At 46.3% G+C, this 18,839-nt stretch overlaps 1 protein-coding gene across 18 annotated transcripts in view; it reads left to right on the plus strand.

Annotated features, from left to right (window-relative positions):
• The first annotated feature begins 852 nt into the window (after positions 1 to 852).
• The window catches only part of ZFP2 (ZFP2 zinc finger protein), a 30,272-nt gene continuing 12,285 nt past the window's right edge, over positions 853 to 18,839 (plus strand). For 3 of the 18 annotated variants that reach the window (XM_089336255.1, XM_089336259.1, XM_089336258.1), the window contains exons 1-4: positions 854 to 1,006; positions 5,135 to 5,230; positions 17,346 to 17,454; positions 18,253 to 18,333. The gene's annotated coding sequence lies outside the window, so the exon portion shown is untranslated. Of the gene's footprint in view, positions 1,007 to 5,134; positions 5,231 to 17,345; positions 17,455 to 17,504; positions 17,633 to 18,252; positions 18,334 to 18,839 lie in introns of all 18 variants that reach the window. The other 15 variants (XM_089336261.1, XM_089336265.1, XM_089336266.1 and 12 more) reach the window with 7 other exon arrangements.

Here is an 18,839-nt window from a genome sequence, read left to right on the forward strand (position 1 = left end):
CAGCTCAGTGACAAAATTTTACTCGGTAACATTTTTTGATGCTAGCTGGGTTACCTTATCTTGATTATGTGAACTTGTTCATGTCTTGAATGGCTGTGAAGAAGACACAGAGGCAGACACAGTTAAAGGCAGCAAAGACTGTTTGATTCAGTACTATTCTAACAGGGACAGCGGCTGGAGTAAAGCAGAGTTCTATTCTGAATACAGCATAGGAAGTTGAGGATTAACATCCAAAAAGCAGAGTTGGGGGCATCAGTGGAGGGACAATTACTAAGAGGAGCCATCGGGGCAGGTAGACTTGCTAAAGACAGGGCAAGGACTCAAGACATCAAGGGTAGGAGATTTTGCAGGACTGTCACTAAGGTTGGGCTTGGCAGCCCAGGATGAGGTCTAGTCGAAAAGAGAGGTCTAGGAGCCTGTCTACCATTTGGTTATGCAGAGTGTCCTTGTCACAGCAAAAGCAAGAAGCAGAGGAAATCAGCAGTTATTTGCAGGAAACCAAATATTACAACCTAAGCTACCATATTGATCTCTCCCCCAAATCACACAGGTCTCCAAATTCCAAAGTGGCATATCCACTTGAAACTACCCAACACGGGCACCACGTTTAACCGACGGAGATTCTGAAGCACCTGGAGCTGACCCCAAGTCTCCGAGACGTTACCACTTTCTCTGCTCAATCTCCCCTTATTTCCGAGGAGCAAAGTGGGGCTTTATCAAATCTGTCAAGCCCTCTGTCTTCCCGTGGAATGAGCGCCCATAGCCTCCAAAGAGAAACTTTAGGGTAGCAGCGATAACGCGCCGCGCCAATCCGCTCTGTGCTAGGCAACCCCACGCCGCGAAAGCGCTCGCTTGCAACCAGTGGGAGAGCCTCGCCCGCTGGCGGCCCCGCGCCTGCGCACTCAGCCCCCTGCGCCGCCGCCCCGCGGCCTTGTGGGAAATGTAGTCCGGCGCTCCAGGCGCAGCAGCGTCGCCCGCCCGGGTTTGGGGGCTCTGCAGGGAGAGGGTGAGTGCGGGCTCTTCGCTGGGAGGCGCCGGGTGGTGTCCGAAGCCTTTGCAGGATGAGCCGAGACTGCAGGGCGAGGCTGTTGTGGCCTGAGGGCCAGGGGCGGCCGCGGTGGACTTAGGGATGCGTCCTCACCCCCTGGAGGCAGGCCGCGGAGGGAACTCCAGTGGCCGAGTGCCCACGACGCGGTTCTTCCACCTGTCTCAGGAGGTCGCCGAGGCTGGGTCCACCCAGGGAGGCGGCCCCGGGTCTGAGGACTCCGAAGTCGCTCAGGTTTCCCCGGGACACGGGCAAATATCGGGGAGCTGCCCCTCGGAAGTCTTGGCAGCTGCGGGACCGCAGGCGGGGCTCTCGCGGCTCCGCACCTGCTCTTTGTGCGGACCTCCAAGGCTTGCCCTCTGGTGTCCGCTTCCGAGGGGGCGCCGGCGTGGGTAGCCCGTGACCCTTCCCTTGGTCACAACGGGGAGGCCAACCCCGTGCACACTTGTACTGGAGGGCATTTTTTTTAAGCAATTTTTTTCTTGGAAGTTCGCTGTAGGTCCCCTGGAAAATACAAATGAGCAAAGCAATTCAAAATCTGTGTGTCGATGTGTGTATAATAAACACTTTGGCTTTAGATAGAAACTATGATTTTAGTATTGTTTTTCCATTTAGCTTTTTTTAAAAAAAATATTTATTTATTTATTTGAAACAGTTAACAGAGAGAGGAGAAGGAGAGAGAGAGAGAGAGAGAGAGAGAGAGAGAGAGGGAGAGAGAGGTCTTCCATCCGATGGTTCACTCCCCAGATGGCCGCAAAGGCTGGAGCTGGGCCGATCTGAAGCCAGGAGCCAGGAGCTGCTTCTGGGTCTCCCAAGTGGGTGCAGGGGCCCAAGCACTTGGGCCATCTTCTGCTACTTTCCCAGGCCATGACAGAGAGCTGGATCGGAAGTTGAACAGCCAGGATTTGAACTGGCACCCACAAGGATGCCGGCACCACTGGTGGCAGCCTTACCTGCTATGCCACAGTGCTGGCCCCTCCATTTATCTTTAACAACTGAGTTATGACATGTGTGCACCATCCCCTACAACATAGCTGTTACTGGTATAACCACCACCTGATGCACATGGAGAATAGATTTTTAAAATATTAGCAAATTGAAGACATCTCCTTATTCCAATTTTAAAAAAACTACCTTGTCATTTTAATGACTACGAGGGGAGGTATGGCTCTGTCATTTAAAATCCTGTCTTTAGGGGCCAGCGCTGTGGCGCAGCAGGTTGATGGCCCTGGCCTGCAGTGCTGGCTTCCCATATGGACACCGATTCGAGTCCCAGCTGCTCCACTTCCAATCTAGCTCTCTGCTGTGGCCTGAGAAAGCAGTGGAGGATGGCCCAAGTCCTTGGGCCCCTGCACCCATATGGGAGACCAGGAGGAAGCTCCTGGCTCCTGGCTTTGGACAGGTACATCTGCCATTGCAGCCATCTGGGGAGTGAACCATCAGATGGAAGACCTCTCTCTCTCGCTCTCTCTTGCTCTCACTTTCTGCCTCTCCTCTCTCTGTGTAACTCTTTCAAATAAATAAATAAATCTTTTTTAAAAAATTCTGTATTTAGGTGTTTGTGTTCTTTCTCAGGTAGGTTGGGTTGCCTTTTGTTTTTCAGTTTGGTCTTTGATAGCGTGTTTTTCCTGGCTGTGCAGAAATGTCACATGTTCATAGATGGAAACCTCTTCCCTCCATATGTGAGGCCTCCTGTTCTATGAGCTCACGAAAATGTTCACCTGTAGTTTCTTCTAGTACTCTTGTTCCATGTGTATATTTTTATTCTTTTTCAGACGGCAGTCCCTTGCTGCAAGTTACTGAAAACTTTACCATTTCTTCACTGATGTGCAGAGTTACTTTTTTTGTATTCTGAATTTGTACACATTTTTTTTTCCAAACCGTCTGTGTTTGTAGGATTTTAATTTGTTTCATCAACCCTTGACCCTGTTAGACAAAAGCAGAGAGTTTCTCTGTGTTAATTACAGCTGTGTTCACTGCCACCCTGTGGGGTGGGGCCGAGGACACTGGAGGTGTTGAGAACACAAATAGTGAATGAGTAATTCTGCCTGTTCCGTAATGTCAGTGTTCTAATTAATGTAGCTTTATAAATTCTGGCAAACAAGTTCATTCCATCATCCGGGGAGAAGCCAGGAGCCAAGAACTCCCTCTGGGTCTACCACATGCGTGGCAATGGCCTTAGCGCTTACACCATCCTCCACTGCTTTCCCAGGTGCATTAGTGGGGATCTGGATCAGAAGGGGAGTAGCTGGGGCTGGAACCAGCACTCATACTGGCATTGCAAGCAGTGGCTTAACCTGCAGCACCACAGTGCTGGCTTCCTAAAATCTTACTTTTAATAGAGATAATTGTAACTTTTCATGGGGTACACTGATGATTCAGTTCATGTGTACAGCGTGCAAAGATCAAGTCAGGGGAATTAGCATCTCTGTCACCTCAAACAGTTGTCATTTCTCTGTGTTGGAAACATTCAGAATCCTTTCTTCAGTGATATAACATACAAATAAATTGTTGTTAACTATAATCACCCTACCATGCTTTGGGACTTATTTGTCCTGTCAACTGCATTTTTGTACCTGATAACCAATCTATCTCTCTCTCTCTCTCTCTCTCTCTCTCTCTCTCTCTCACTACTCCCAGGCTCCTGGAGCCAACCATTTTCCTCTCTACTTACTTGAGATACACTTCTTTAGCTTTCTCATATGAATGAGAATATTTGCTATTTGTCTTCATCAGTATTCTTCTGAAAAAAATTTCCTGTTACACAGCACAACTTTGACCATTTCCCCCTATGATTTACTTTAAAATATTACTTAGGTATAACTTGATTGGGAGTGCACTGAATTTGAAAATGAACTTCAAAGAAATAACATTTTAGAATATTGAGATGTCCTATCCAGGGATATGCCTTGTCTCTCTCCATTCATTTTTCTTTATCTAAGTAAAGGTAATAATTTAAGCTGAATAAATTTAAAAAGTTTTCTTTGGGGCCAGTGCTGTGGTATAGTGGTTTGTAAAGCTGCAGCTTGCAGTGCCAGCATCCCATAAGGGCACCAGTTCAAGTCCTGGTTGCTCCTCTTCTGATCCAGCTTCCTGCTGATGGTCTGAGAAAGCAGTGGGAGATGGCCCAAGTGCTTGGGCCCCTGCACCCATATGGGAAATCCAGAGGAAGCTCCAGGCTCCTGGCTTCAGATTGGCTCAGCTCTGGCCATTGTGGCCATTTGGGAAGTGAACCAGCATATGGAAGAATCTCTCTTTCTCTCTCTCTCTGCCTCTCTGTAACTCTGACTTTCAAATAAAATAAAATAAATCTTAAAAGTTTTCTTTCTGTGGATGCTATTTTTTTTTTTTTTGGACAGGCAGAGTGGACAGTGAGAGAGAGAGAGAGACAGGGAGAAAGGTCTTCCTTTGCCGTTGGTTCACTCTCCAATGGCCGGCGCGGCTGGCGCACCGTGCTGATCCGAAGCCAGGAGCCAGGTGCTTCTCCTGGTCTCCCATGGGGTGCAGGGCCCAAGCACTTAGGCCATCCTCCACTGCACTCCCGGGCCACAGCAGAGAGCTGGCCTGGAAGAGGGGCAACCGGGACAGAATCCGGTGCCCCAACCGGGACTAGAACCCGGTGTGCCGGCACCGCAAGGCGGAGGATTAGCCTATTGAGCTGTGACGCCAGCGGATGCTATTTTTTTTTAAAGTATTTATTTATTGATTTGAAACTCAGAGCCATAGAGAAAGAGAGGCAGAGAGACAGAGATCTTCCATCCACTGGTTCACTCCCCAAGTGGCTGCAACGGCCGGATTTGGGCCAATCCGAAGCCAGGAGCTTATTCTGGGCCTCCCACGTGGGTGCAGGGACCCAGGCACTTGGGCCATCTTCTTACTGCTTTCCCAGGCCATAACAGAGAGCTGGATTGGAAGTGGAGCAGCCGGGACTTGAACCGACACCCATAGGGATGCTGGCACCGCTGGTGGCAGCTTTATCCGCTGTACCACGGTGTCAGCTCTGCCATATCTTTCTTATGTAGTTTGTTGGTATTTTATTTTGTCTTGTTGCAGGAGTCGCATTCTCATGATTTCTGTTCCTTTCCACAGCTCTGCCTCCCCCTGGAGTCTGTGCATCCCCTAGAAGGACCCACAGGAAGAAAGGAGAAGGCCATGGTTGCTGGGCGACTTCCGCTGGGGGCTCAGGTGAGCTCTGTTTCCCTTTCAGCCACTACCTTACCACTGTGCAGTGTGAGGGCTTAGCTGCAGGGTGGGACTAGTGAGACATCAGGAGGGGAGGTTGGAAATTTTCCACAGAGGTCCCCCAGTGTCCCTCACCTGTGTTCTCAGCTTCCACTTATAGTCAGCTGGTTCCCCTGGTCTGCTGAGTTCTTGGGGGTAGTTCAAAGTCAGAAAAGGAACACAAATCCTACCTGAGATGGTCCTCGTGCTTACTGATCTCACAGACTCTTGGGGATCATAAAAGAGGACGGCTCTGTACCGGGTCAGACCTAAGGATAGCACCTGGACGAGATCATTGGGACAGGTGTGGGTAGGTTCCTGGACTACCAGTGTTCCAAGACCTGCAGAAGGGAAGATGTGCTGACCAGGGGAGGTATCAGCATCTCGGGATGAGAAGGGATAGCTGGAGAGGATTTGCTGTCACAGAGTTGCAGTGTTCCCAGTTTGAGTCCTGACTCTGCTACTTATTAGCGGCATTATCTGGGGCCAGTGACTTCCCTGAAGCACGCTTTCCCATGGTGAAGACAGAGATAGCAGCACTAACTCTGTCTGCTGCACACTTGGCATTGCTGAGGGTTTCACGTGCTGCATCTCATTCACTAATGCCCACGTCATGGATTTCTAGAAAGGTCAACTAAAATAGTGTAAGTGAAAAGTGCCAGGCTTGGTTCCTGGAATGTTGAGGGTAAGTGTGGAAGGCATTCTTAGTGTTCTTGCAGTCCAGAGCTCCGGGTGTTGAGTTTTAGAGCTGGGGTGAACATAGCAGCGACGGAAAGTGAGACACCTTGGACTGGAGTTGAGGGAATCACAGGGTTTGAGGTCAGGTGCTGGGGAGGAGGCGTCTGTGTGTTTGCTGGGGTGTTGATCATGGGCTGGAGGAGGAGCTTGGGAGCTCAGCCTGAGGATTTCCATAAAGGGCATTTGCATGACGAAAGGTTTTCTACAAAAAGCAATCCCTTAGAGGAATTCATGGAGCCAGAGCAGTGAGGAGCCCAGGCTGCTCTAAAAAAAAAAAAAAAAAAAAAAAGATTCAGAAGTGCTTGATCCCAAGTCCTTTTTGTTTTTTGAGGATTATTTCATTTATTTTTAAAAAATATTTATTTTTATTTATTTGAAAGACAGGGTTACAGAGAGAGGTAGAGACAGAGAAAGAGGTCTTCCATCCGCTGGTTCACTCCCCAGATGGCTGCAATGGCTGGAGGTGCGCTGATCTGAAACCAGGAGCCAGGATCTTCTTTTGGGTCTCCCAATGGGTGCAGGGGCCCAAGGACTTGGGCCATCCTCCACTGTTTTCTCAGGACATAGCAGAGAGCTGGATCGGAAGAGGAGGAGCTGGGACTAGAACTGGCGCCCACATGGGATGCTGGCACGTCAGGCCAGAGCTTTAACCCACTGTGCCACAGTGCCGGCCCCTATTTCATTTATTTTAAAGACAGAGTGACAGAGAGAGGCAGAGGCAGAGAGAAAGAGATCTTCCATCCACTGTTTAACTCCCCAACTGGCCGTGATGGTCGGGACTATAGGAACCAGAAGCTCCATCCAGTCTCCCACGTGAGTGTAGTGGTCCAAGCATGTGGGTCATCTTCCACTGCTTTCCCCATTAGCAGGGAGCTGGATTGGAAGCAGAGCAGCTGGGACTTTAACTGTTGTTCTAGTATGGGATCCAGCATTACATGCGGCGGCTTACCTGTTTTTTATGTTAAGTTTACTTAACTGTGTTGTCTGCAATACTGAAGATCTATCTCACTGATGTTTTCTCTTTTAATAAGATTTTTTTTTAAAAAAAGATTTATTTATTTATTTGAAGAGTTACACAGGGAGAGAAGGAGAGGCAGAGAGAGAGAGAGGGAGAGAGAGAGAGAGAGGTCTTCCATCTGCTGATTCACTCCTTAATGGGCTACAATAGGCCAGAGTTTTTGCGCTGATCTGAAGCCAAGAGCCAGGAGCTTCTTCCAGGCCTCCCATGCGGGTGCAGTGGCCCAAGGAGTTGGGCCATCTTCCGCTGTTTTCCCTGGCAGATTAGCAGAGAGCTGGATCGGAAGTGGAGCAACTGGGACTCGAACCAGTGCCCATGTGGCACCAGTGCAGGCGGCAGCTTTACCTGCTACGCCACAGTACTGGCCCCTTCATAAGATCTTATATCAAGGTCCTGTTAAATATGTCACATTTGCTTATCAAATAAGTCAGTTTAAAAGGCTTCATGGAGATAAGGATAAACTTTTGTGGTTTCTCTTTGCACTCAGCATCACCAGATTCAGTTTTGAAGGGGAGAGTAATTCACAATGATGGAGATTAAAGAGAGGGAGCTCGTGGGAAGGGACAGAGTACCGAGGCTGATGAAGGTTGTAGTTTGGTTATCAGAGGCTTAGAATTTATGTTAGTTAAAATAGTGTTAAATTTTAAATCAGCTATTTTGAGATCTAATTTACATAAAATAACCTATTCAAAACATATAACTCATTGAGTTCTGACTAATTTATGTACCAATACAAACACCACCCAAATTAAGATACAGAACATTTTTGCCACGAAACTCTCCTTGTCACTATTCTAGTTCCCGTCTCCCCTCACAGACAACTGCTGGTTTGCCACATTTGCTTTCATTCTCTCTTTTTCCCCATTTATAAATGTACATGTATGTGTGGGCATGCATGTGTGTGTGCTGCACGTGTGTGCACACATATTTCTCAAGCATCTGAGAATAACTTATAGACATGGTTTCCCTTTAACGTTTTCCGTGTTTCCTTAAATCAAGGCCACTCTCTTACATAACTAAAATACAAGGATTAAAATGAGGAGACTTACATCAATAGAATACTGAGACCTCATCTACAAGCTTTACTGGAGATGTTCTTCTCTGGTCTGGGGTCTGTTCCAGATCACACCATTTGCACTTGGCTGTCTCTGTAGTCTCCCTTAACCTGGAACAGTTTCCCAGTGGTTTTCTTTGATGACCTTGAAATTTCCGAGAGTATACAGGCCAGCTGTTCTGGGAATGCTTCTCAATTTGAATTTGTTTGATGTTTGTTCATGATTTGTTTCAGAGTCTGAATATTATGATTTGGATGATATATGCACAAGTACAAAATTTTAAAAATACAAATGAGCAATCCGCAGTGGCTACAGAAGACAGGAGGGCAGGTGTCCTGGGGGGGAATCATCTCAGTAAAATAAAGCTGCTTCCTCCCTTGTCTCTGAGCCCCTAGCTATCCCTCTGCACAGAAAGGCAAAGATGGTAGTTTCTGACGTTGCCTTCCAGAGATGACTACGGAAGCCCATATGTGTATACATTTCCCCCAATTTTTATCCGATTGGTAATATGACGTTGTACCTTGTCTTTTAATGTTAGTTTTTTTGCATTTCACGACACATGCTGGAGACCCATCCGTATCATTACTAGAGGACTCCTCTCTTCCATTGTGAGTGTGCCAGAGTTCACCCAGTCAGTTCCTACCAATGGGCAGCAGCTTGGCTCTTGATATTAGCCAGCTACAGGCATTTCTTCACTTGGCTGCTGCTTCTGATCTCCTGGAGCTTTCCAGCGAATAATGGGAAATTGCTAACACGTCGAGAAGTAAAACATGATTGGCAACTAGATGTGATTACATGTTACACATTGAATGAACTTACAAAGTATGGTAATAGTTCTGGGGCACATCACTGCAATATTAGATCTGTTTTCCTTTTCTTTCTTTTTCATTTTTCCTTTATAGGCAGTGATGTTACCGTGAATTGCCCGTGTGCAGCTTTCATTTACCTTTGTATTTTATCTTCTTTTGCTGAATGTAGATATTAGGTACATGGGGCTGGCATTGTAGTGTAGTGGTTTAAGCTGCCATCTACAAAGCAATATCTCAAATGGGTGCAGTTCAAGTCCTGGCTACTCCACTTCCAATCCAGCTCTCTGCTAGTGTGCTCATGCATGGACCTCTGACACCCATGTAGGAGACTCAGATGGAGTTCCAGGCTCCTCTGTGTAACAAATAAATAAATAAATAAATACATTTTTAAGAAGTTAGGTATGCAGCCCAATCATAGCTTATAGCCTTTTAAAGACATGTAAAGGCTTTAAGGTAATAATTCCAGGTTTCCAGCTTTCAAAAATAATTATGAATTACATTCTACTTTTAACATACCTATCTACATCCTTTGCCCACTTTTTTACACAAATTTTATAATAGTCATGCTATGTTGCAAAAAATGTAAATTATATAATACTGTAAGCCTATAAGGCATTATATGTGATGTAAGAAAGCTGCTACTAAAAATTATTGACATTTATTACATTTTAAAAATTATTCTATGTTTTAAACATAAGTTTTAATCAAGATGTAATTTAGTTAATTATGTTTCCCCTTAAAAATATTGACCATACCATTTTCTGATTACCTCCTATTTGCAGAGTTCATAATCTGTTGCTTCTACCAATGAACTGTCCTCCCTCCAAAAACTCCACTGAAGTCTTTATTATTTTTTAATTTTTAAAAATATTTATTTTATTTATTTGAAAGTCAGAGTTACACAGAGAGAGAAGAGGCAGAGAGAGAGAGAGGACTTCCATCTGCTGGTTCACTCCCCAAATGGCCTCAATAACTGGAGCTGGACCGATCCGAAGCCAGGAGCCAGGAGCTTCTTTCAGGTGTCCCACCTGGGTGCAGGGACCCAAGGACGTGGGCCATCCTCTACTGCTTTCCCAGGCCATAGCAGAGAGCTGGATTGGAAGTAGAGCAGCTGGGACTTGAACTGGCGCCTTTATGGGATGCCAGCAATGCAGGTGGCAGCTTTACCTGCTGTGCCACAGTGCTAGCCCCTGAAGTCTTTTAATAACAGTCTTTTCTTTAGTATTGTTTTATTTTCCACGGGTCTGAAGTCTTCATTTCTCCTAAAGCATCTGTTCCAGACACATGTGGTAGAATGTGTATCTATCAGTAAGTCCACTTTTTTGGGGGGAGGGGGTTGTTTATGTATAAAAAGAACTTTTTAGGCCAGTGCTGCAGCTCACTAGGCTAATCCTCCACCTTGTAGCGCTGGCACACCGGGTTCTAGTCCCGGTCGGGGCACCGGATTCTGTCCCGGTTGCCCCTCTTCCAGGCCAGCTCTCTGCTGTGGCCAGGGAGTGCAGTGGAGGATGGCCCAAGTACTTGGGCCCTGCACCCCACGGGAGACCAGGAGAAGCACCTGGCTCCTGGCTTCAGATCAGTGCAGTGCCGGCCGCAGCATGCTAGCTGTGGTGGCCATTGGAGGGTGAACCAACGGCAAAGGAAGACCTTTCTCTCTGTCTCTCTCTCTCTCACTGTCCACTCTGCCTGTCAAAAAAAAAAAAACTTTTTATACAATGTAGATGGTAATCCTTTGCTGTAAATTGCTAATATTGTTCTCTGCCATTTTGCTTTTATTTTATTTTATTTGTTTTTAAAGATTTATTTATTTACTTGAAAGTCAGAGTTACACAGAGAGAGAATGAGAGGCAGAGAGAGAGGTCTTCCATCCTCTGGTTCACTCCCCAATTGGCTGCAATGGCCAGAGCTGCGCTGACCCGAAGCCAGATGCCTGGAGCTTCTTCTGGGTCTCCCACAAGGGTGCAGGGGCCCAAGGATTTGGGCCATCCTCTACTTTCCCAGGCTACTGCAGAGAGCTGGATCAGAAGTGGAACAGCTGGGACTAGAACCGGCGCCCATATGGGATGCTGGCACTGCTGGAGGGGGCTTTACCCTCTACACCACAGCACCGGCCCCCATTTTGTTATTAAATCTGTATACAGGGCCAGAGTTGTGGCATAAGGGGTCAAGCTGCTGCCTGCAACGCTAGCATCTCATATGAGTACCCGGTAGGAGTCCCAGCTACTCCCTTCTGATCCAACTCCCTGCACATACACCTGGGAAAGCAGTAGAAGATGGCCCGAGTATTTGGGCTCCTGCACCCATGTGGGAAACCTGAATGGAGTTCTAGGCTCCTGGCTTTAGCCTGGCTCAGTCTTGGCTGTTGCAACCATATTGGCAGTAGAGCAGTGGATGGAAGACCTCTCTCTATCTCTCTCTCTCTCTCTCTCTCTTTCCTTCTCTCTCTGTCTCTCTCTCTTTCCCTCTATCTGTCACTCTGCCTTTCAAATAAATAGAATAAATCTTTTAAGAAATAAATAAATTTGTTTATAACACTTTTGCTACAAATAAGATTTAAAGATTTAGACATAAATTTCCTTTTCCTTTGTTTGGCTCTGGAATTGTGCTGTGAAAGCTTTTCTTAGACCAAGACTATATAAATGTTTTTTTCTGTGTTTTCTATGCATTGGATCTCATTGTCTATGTGGTGAGACAGGGATCTGAGTGCACTCAGCACAGTGTATGTGGGCATGTCATACATAGATCCATTTATTACACAGGCAGCACCAGGGCACCACCTGCTGGACAGTGTTACAGACACAGAGAGTGTAGCGGTGAAAGGCAAGGTCTCTTTCTCTGAGATCTTAAGGTTCTAAAAGGGGGAATGATGTTGAGTGATGAGATGCCCCCACAGCAGGTTACAGTACATGTGACTGGATTCTCTGTTAGCTGGCAGTCTGGAGGGGCTCTTCAGAGGAGTGGCTTCCAAGCTGATGTCATCTGTGAAATAATCTGTTTATTCTCTGTAGATTTGAAATGCTACCTTTAAAACATTATTTCCATATACCTATACATAAAACGAGAGTTTATTTTTCTGGATTCTTTTCTGTTCTATTTCTGTTGTAGGACCACACTATCTTATTTGTTGGTTTACAATTTATTTTGTTACTTTGTAAGGTAAGTTCTCCTCTCTTTGTTCCTTTCAAAATTTTGGTTGCTGTTCTTACACATTCATCCTTCTAGTGCAACAGCAAAAAGTAAAGATATCCACTTCTGCTTTGAACTTCTTTAAATCTGCACATAATTTGCAGAAGTTTCCATCTTAGGATGCTTCTTCCTGCTTAGTGAGAGCATGGTCCTTCCCTTCATTCAGTTCTTCATCGTAGCCTTTGTTAACTTTGTACAGATGGATCCTGAAGGTCTTGCATCTTTTTTTTTTTTAAAGATTTATTTATTTACTTAGAAGTCAGATACAGAGAGAGGAGAGCCAGAGAGAGAGAGAGAGAGAGAGAGAGAGAGAGAGAGACATCTTCCATTCTCTGGTTCACTCCACAAATGGCCACAATGGCTGGGGCTTGGTCAGACTGAAACCAGGAGCCAGGAGCTTCATCTGGGTCTCTGACATAGGTGCAGGGCCCCAAGTACTTGGACCACCTTCTGCTGCTTTCCCAGATGTAGGGAGCTGGATTGGAAGTGGAGCAGCCAGGGACCCATATGGGATTCTGGTGCCACGGGCGGCAGCTTTACCTGCTATGGTACGGCACTGGCCCTGAGCAATTTTTATTTTTATTTTTTAAGATTTATTTATTTATTTGAAAGGCAGAGTTACAGAGAAAGAGAGAGAAAGGGGGGGCATTCCAGAGAGAGCGGGGAGGGGAAGTTTCTATCCAATGGTTCACTCCCCAGATGACTGCAATGGCCACAGCTGCACAGATCCAAAGCCAGGGGCCAGAAGCTTCTTCCAGGTCTCCCACGTGGGTGCAGGGGCCCAAGGACTTGGGCCATCTTCTACTGCTTTCCCAGGCCACAGCAGAGAGCTGGATCAGGAGTAGAGCAGCTGGGACTCAAACCGGCATCCATATGTGATTGCTGGCACTACAGGTGGTGGCTTTGCCCGCTACACCACAGCGCTGGCCCCAATTTTATTTTTTTTAAAGATGTATTTATTTATTTGAAAAGCAGAGTAGCAGAGAGTGAGAGAGAGCTTCCATCTGCTGGTTCAGTCCCCAAATGGCCACAACAAGTGGGGCTAGGCCGGGATGAAGCCAGGAGCCAAGAATTCCATACAGGACTCCCAAGTGGGTGACAGGAACCCAAGGAATTGGGCCTTCCCAGGTGCGTTAGCACAGAGCTGTATCAGAAAGGGAGTAGCTAGAACTCAAACTGGTACTTGTGTGTGGGCTATCATCATTGCAAGCAAGTGGCTTAACCTACTGCTGTGCCACCATGTCCACTCTTGTCAGTGATTTTTAACCTATTTTTCCCACTTTGATATGTTGATTAAATAAAAATTAGGAGAAAATAATGAGGTGGAAAAAAAGATAATGAACTTTGTACCTGAGTATTGACACTTTCTCTGGAATTCCCAGTCTTGGATTTAAAGTACAAAAATTTCGTGGAACTTGGCTTCCGCTCAGCCTCTGCTCTCTTCAGTCCTCTCTATTATCCTTCCCTTTTGCCTGTTTGCCTATTACAGTGCTGTCTGTCCTTACATGATTAAATGATTTCCATTACTTTATTGCTGTTGCCTGCTACTTTCTTATTTCTCTACAGTCTTCTCTCATCTTTTTTACACACAAAAAATTTTAAGTGATTTCATCTAGTTGCCTCTGATCCTTTTTCTATTCCATTTGATCTTATCTGGGCTTGCTTCTGCCTCCACCACTGCTGGTGTCAGCAAGTTTCCAACTCAGCAGCTCTCCTCAGTTAGCATCTCTCTGACCGACCTGTTTCTGGTACTGGTGACCATGGCCTCCTTGAAACTCCTTTCTTCTGACTTTCAAACCTGAGGCCCCGCCTCACTCTCCCTGCCCTTCTCCGACTCTCTTGCTTACTGGACCTTGCTAGGGTTTTTTCTTGGCCTTCTCCTGCAACATGGCAGGGTTGGATGACCTTGGCTTTGAGCTCCAGCTGTGTGATCTTGGTTATGCTTATTTGACCTTTTTTATCCTCAGAATTATCATGTGTAAAATGATATTTTTTATTTATGAATTTTCATTTTATTTGAAAGGCAGAGAGACGGAAGTCTTCTGTCTACTGAGTCACTCCCCAAATGGCAGCAACAGCCACTGCTGGGCTGGACTGAAGCCAGAATTTTATCCTGGTCTCCCATGTGGGTGGCTGGGACCCAAGCAATTGAGCCGTTGCCTGCTGCTTCCCAGGGTGCGCATTAGCTGGAAGCTGGAATCAGGAGTCGAACTTGGACTCAAACCCAGGCACTTGGATATGGGATGCAGGTGTCCCAAGAGGTGTCTTAACTACTGTTCCAAACACCTGTCCCAAAAACGATAATTGTACTATCCATCCAGCAGTTATTGTGTGGATTAAATGAGGTGAGACAGGGAGACAGGTGAATCACCGGTTAGTGAAGACTTCAGTACACCTGCAGCGGACACAGTGGTGGCTGTGTTTTTATTGCTAGAAGCCTTCTGTGTGTTTCCTGTCTCCTGCCTGTACCCTAACCTGAGTGGTACCCATTCGTCCTATTTGCCTTCAGATGTTCAGTGCTTCTCAAGTGATCTTTGTTCCCTGGATTCTAATCCCCCTTGCAATTGACATTTCTCTTTTAGATATTATCACTGACTTTTCTCTGCAGAAATGTGTTGTATACCTTTACCTTTTCTACTGTGTACAAAAGCATTTGTCATCATTTCTTTCTATATATTTTCTTAAAAAAAATTAGGGAGCTAGGCAGATGTTTATTTGCTCTCTGGATGGTGGTGCTGGGCTCTCTAAGTATAAAGTAGTAAAATAAATCATTAAAAGAAAATATTTATATGGAAAAAATAATCATATGAGCATTATGGCTGGTTTCTAGTAGCCTGTCTAAAAAACAAGATTCTAGGGGCCAGTGCTGTGACATAGCAGGTAGAGCCACTGCCCGCAGTGCTGGCATCCCATATGGGCGCCGATTCCAGTCCTGGATGCTCCAGCTCTCTGCTATGGCCTGGGAAAGCAGTAGATGATGGCCCAAGTCATTGGACCCCTGCACCTGTGTGGGAGACCCGGAAGAAACTCCTGGCTTCTAGCTTCAGATTGGCGCATATATGGCTGTTGCGGCTATCTGGGGAGTGAACCAGTGGATGGAAGACCTCTCTCTCTCTCTCTCTGCCTCTTCTTCTCTCTCTGTGTAACTCTGACTTTCAAATAAATAAATAATCTTTAAAAAAAACAGGATTCTAGGAGAAGAATATATATATATATATATATATATATATTTATGGCTTTTCCTGTGTATTGTCCAGTTTGGGCAACTAAATTATGCTTTTAATGCTAACTTATTTGATATAAATGATTCCTTAAGGTAGCTTTTTATTTTATTTATTTTGAAAAGCAGACAGATCAAGATAAACACCACTAAGAGAAACAAGCAGAGATCTCCCATCTGAGTGAGGCTGGGACTTGAACTCAGGCCTTCTGTCATGGGATGCGGTGTCCCAGGGAGCATCTCAAGCACTGTGACTGACACCCACCCCTGCTTGAGTAGTTTTAAACACTTCTATTATAGATTCCTTTTTTAAAAATACATTTGTTTATTTGAAAGAATTCAGAGAGAGGAAGAGAGATAGAGCGATCTTTCACCTGCTGGTTCTCTCCTCAGATAGCTGCATTGGCTAGGATTGACTGGGTTGAAGCCAGGAGCTTCATCCAGGTCTCCACGTGGGTGGCAGGGACCCAACTAGTTGGGCCACCTTCTGTTGCTTTTCCCAGGCCATTAGCAGGGAGCTGGATCAGAAGTGGATTAGGGCTGGTGCCGTGGCTCACTAGGCTAATCCTCCGCCTTGTGGCGCTGGCACACCGGGTTCTAGTCCCAGTCGGGGCGCCGGATTCTGTCCCAGTTGCCCCTCTTCCAGGCCAGCTCTCTGCTGTGGCCAGGGAGTGCAGTGGAGGATGGCCTAAGTACTTGGGCCCTGCACCCCATGGGAGACCAGGAGAAGTACCTGGCTCCTGCCATCAGATCAGCACGGTGCGCCGGTCACGGCGGCCATTGGAGGGTGAACCAACGGCAAAAGGAAGACCTTTCCCTCTGTCTCTCTCTCTCACTGTCCACTCTGCCTGTCCAAAAAAAAAAAAAAAAAAGTGGATAAGTGGATTAGCAAAAAAAAAAAAAAAAAGTTATAAAAAAAAGAAATGGATTAGCCAGGACACAAACTGGTGCCCATTTGGGATGCTGGCATGTCAGGCAGTGGTTTTACCCACTACGCCACAATGCCAGCCCTTACTGTAGATTTCTGTGGGTTTTCTTTACTGTTGCTGTTTGTATGTGTTCTTATGCAAATAACTTCTTTATACAACCTGTATTCCTGGAGCATTGGTAATGTAGCAATGAGCAAAATCAAGCAAAGTTTCCTTGAAGAGCATCATCTAGTAGGGAGACAATAAATAATGGAGAGGGGGGTGAAGAGAGGGAAGGTGGGAGGAAGAGCATAGGTGCTGTGTGGAAAAGCAGCAGCATAATGGAACTAGGCTAGAGAACAGGAGTGCTGGTGTGTGAGTGTGTGTGTGTGTGTGTGTATGTAAATTATTTGAGAGGGAAATTGAGAAAAAGAAACAGGAAAACAGAGAAAGGTCCCATTTGCCGGTGCATTCACAAAATGTCTGCAATAGCTGAGGCTGGGTCAGGCTATAGCCAGGAGCCAGGAACTCCATTTGTCTGTCACTTGGTTAGCAGGCACCCAGTTACTTGAGCCATTACTGCTGCCTCCTAGAGGCTGCATCATCAGGAAGCCAAAGTCAGAAGCAGGAGCCAGGAATCTTTTTTTTTTTTTTTTTTTTTTTTTTTTTTTTTTAAGATTTATTTATTTGAAAATCAGAGTTACACAGAGGAGAGGCAGAAAGAGAGAGAGAGAGGAAAGAGGTGTCTTCCATCTGCTGGTTCACTCCCCAACTGGCTGCAACGGCCAGAGTTGTGCCAATCCAAAGGCAGGAGCTGCCTCCAGGTCTCCCACGCTGGTGGGGGGCCCAAGCACTTGGGCCGTCTTCTACTGCTTTCCCAGGCCACAGCAGAGAGCTGGATTGAAAGAGGAGCAGCCGGGTCTCCAACTGGTGCCTATGTGGAATGCCAGCACTTCAGGCCAGGGCGTTAACCCACTGCGCCACAGTGCCGGCCGCATGCCAGGAATCTTACCAAGGCCCTCTGGCATGGGACATGAGCGAGCATCTTTACCCTTGGGCCAAATGTCTGACCTGGGGGTGCTGTTTTCACAGGGATGAGCAGGGAAGGCCTCATTTTTTTTCCAATTTATTTATTTATTTGAAAGGCAGAGTTACAGAGGGAGAGAGATCTACCTTGTGCTTCCAAGTGGCCACAACAGCTGGGACTCCGCCAAGTCAAAGCCAAGAGCCAGGAACTCCATCCAGGCCTCCCATGTGAGTAGCAGGGCCCCAAGCACTCACAACATCTTCTGCTGCTTTCTCAGGCACATTAGCAGGCAGCTGGCTCAGAAGCAGAGCAATGGGGACTCCAACCAACCAGCACTCTGATATGGGCGGGCATCACAGGCGGTGGCTCAACCTGCTGTGCCACAACGAAGACCTCACTTTTAAGGTGACTTTTGAGCAGATACTAAGATAAAGTGAAGGATTATGTGGGAGAACTTTCTGGACAAAAGGAACAGCAGGACAAAGCCCCTGAGGCAGGGCCTCGCATGTCCCCATCTGAAGGGGAAAGTGCTAGGGGTGTGATTTGTCTTTCGCTCCTATAAAAACAATCAGTTTCCACCATCACACTTTTTGTTTCTAGGCACACCTTCTCATTTTCTGAGTGTTCCTTTTCAGTAGCTATATTTAATGTGTGCATTAACTAGCCTGTGAGATAATATTAAGATCATATTTTGGTTGTTTAGGGGTTTTCAGCATAGGCATGCAGCATTTTTCCCATGCTAGGTTGTTTTAGTGGGTTTATTTATGCCTTTCTCATCACCCCACTGTCACTTTGGCAGGTTTTTGAAAGTGGCCGGCAGTAGTAAATACATGTGTTTTGATTTTGTGTTTCCCTCTCCCACTTACGCCTTCAGACTTCTCTACCTGGGGTTGGGTCCTAAAGCTTCCTCACTTGTTTGTGCTCACAGGCCACACTGTGTTTTACTTGAATGTGCCTGCTCTCTAGTACGCAGGCTCACTGAATTGTCTGCACTGAACATACTCCTTTACATCCTCTTCCTACAGAGTTGTCTGCCCAAATGAGTATTTAATATACTCCTGTTGAGTGAATATTGAATGACATCATCTGGAGCTTTTAGAAACCAGGTAAAAGTATGGCCTTGAGAGTCATAATCATACCTGTGAAATTCCTGTACGTGAAGACTGGACGGTTGTCAGGAACTATGGGTGAGCGGGGCAAGGCAGCCAGGACAGAACCCTGAGGATAGTAACATTTGGCAGGGGCTGGGGTGATAGCAAGAGGGGTCCCAGGAGCAGGAGAAGGTCTGGGGTCAAGGGAAAGGAGAAATCAGAGGTCCCCACAGTGTCGAGCAATAGAGGAAAATGCCTGACATTAGGGACCCAGGGAGGAGCCCTTTTGGTGTTCAGAGAAATGTATTGTGGGCAGACAGGTAAGGGAGAAGGGAATAGGTCAGAACTTTCCAGTACAGACTTGTTTCAACAAAGTTAGCTTTTTAAAAAAGATTTATTTATGTATTTGAAAGGCAGAGTTACAGAGAAAGAAGGAGGGACACAAAGAGAGTCTTCTTCTATCCACCTGTTCACTCTCCAAATGACTAACGACCAGGGCTGGGCTAGACTAAAGCCAGGAG

This window comes from Oryctolagus cuniculus, chromosome 6 (genome assembly GCF_051225735.1).
Source record: "Oryctolagus cuniculus isolate XC-2025 breed Fujian yellow rabbit chromosome 6, ASM5122573v1, whole genome shotgun sequence".
NCBI classification, from domain to species: Eukaryota; Metazoa; Chordata; class Mammalia; order Lagomorpha; family Leporidae; genus Oryctolagus; species Oryctolagus cuniculus.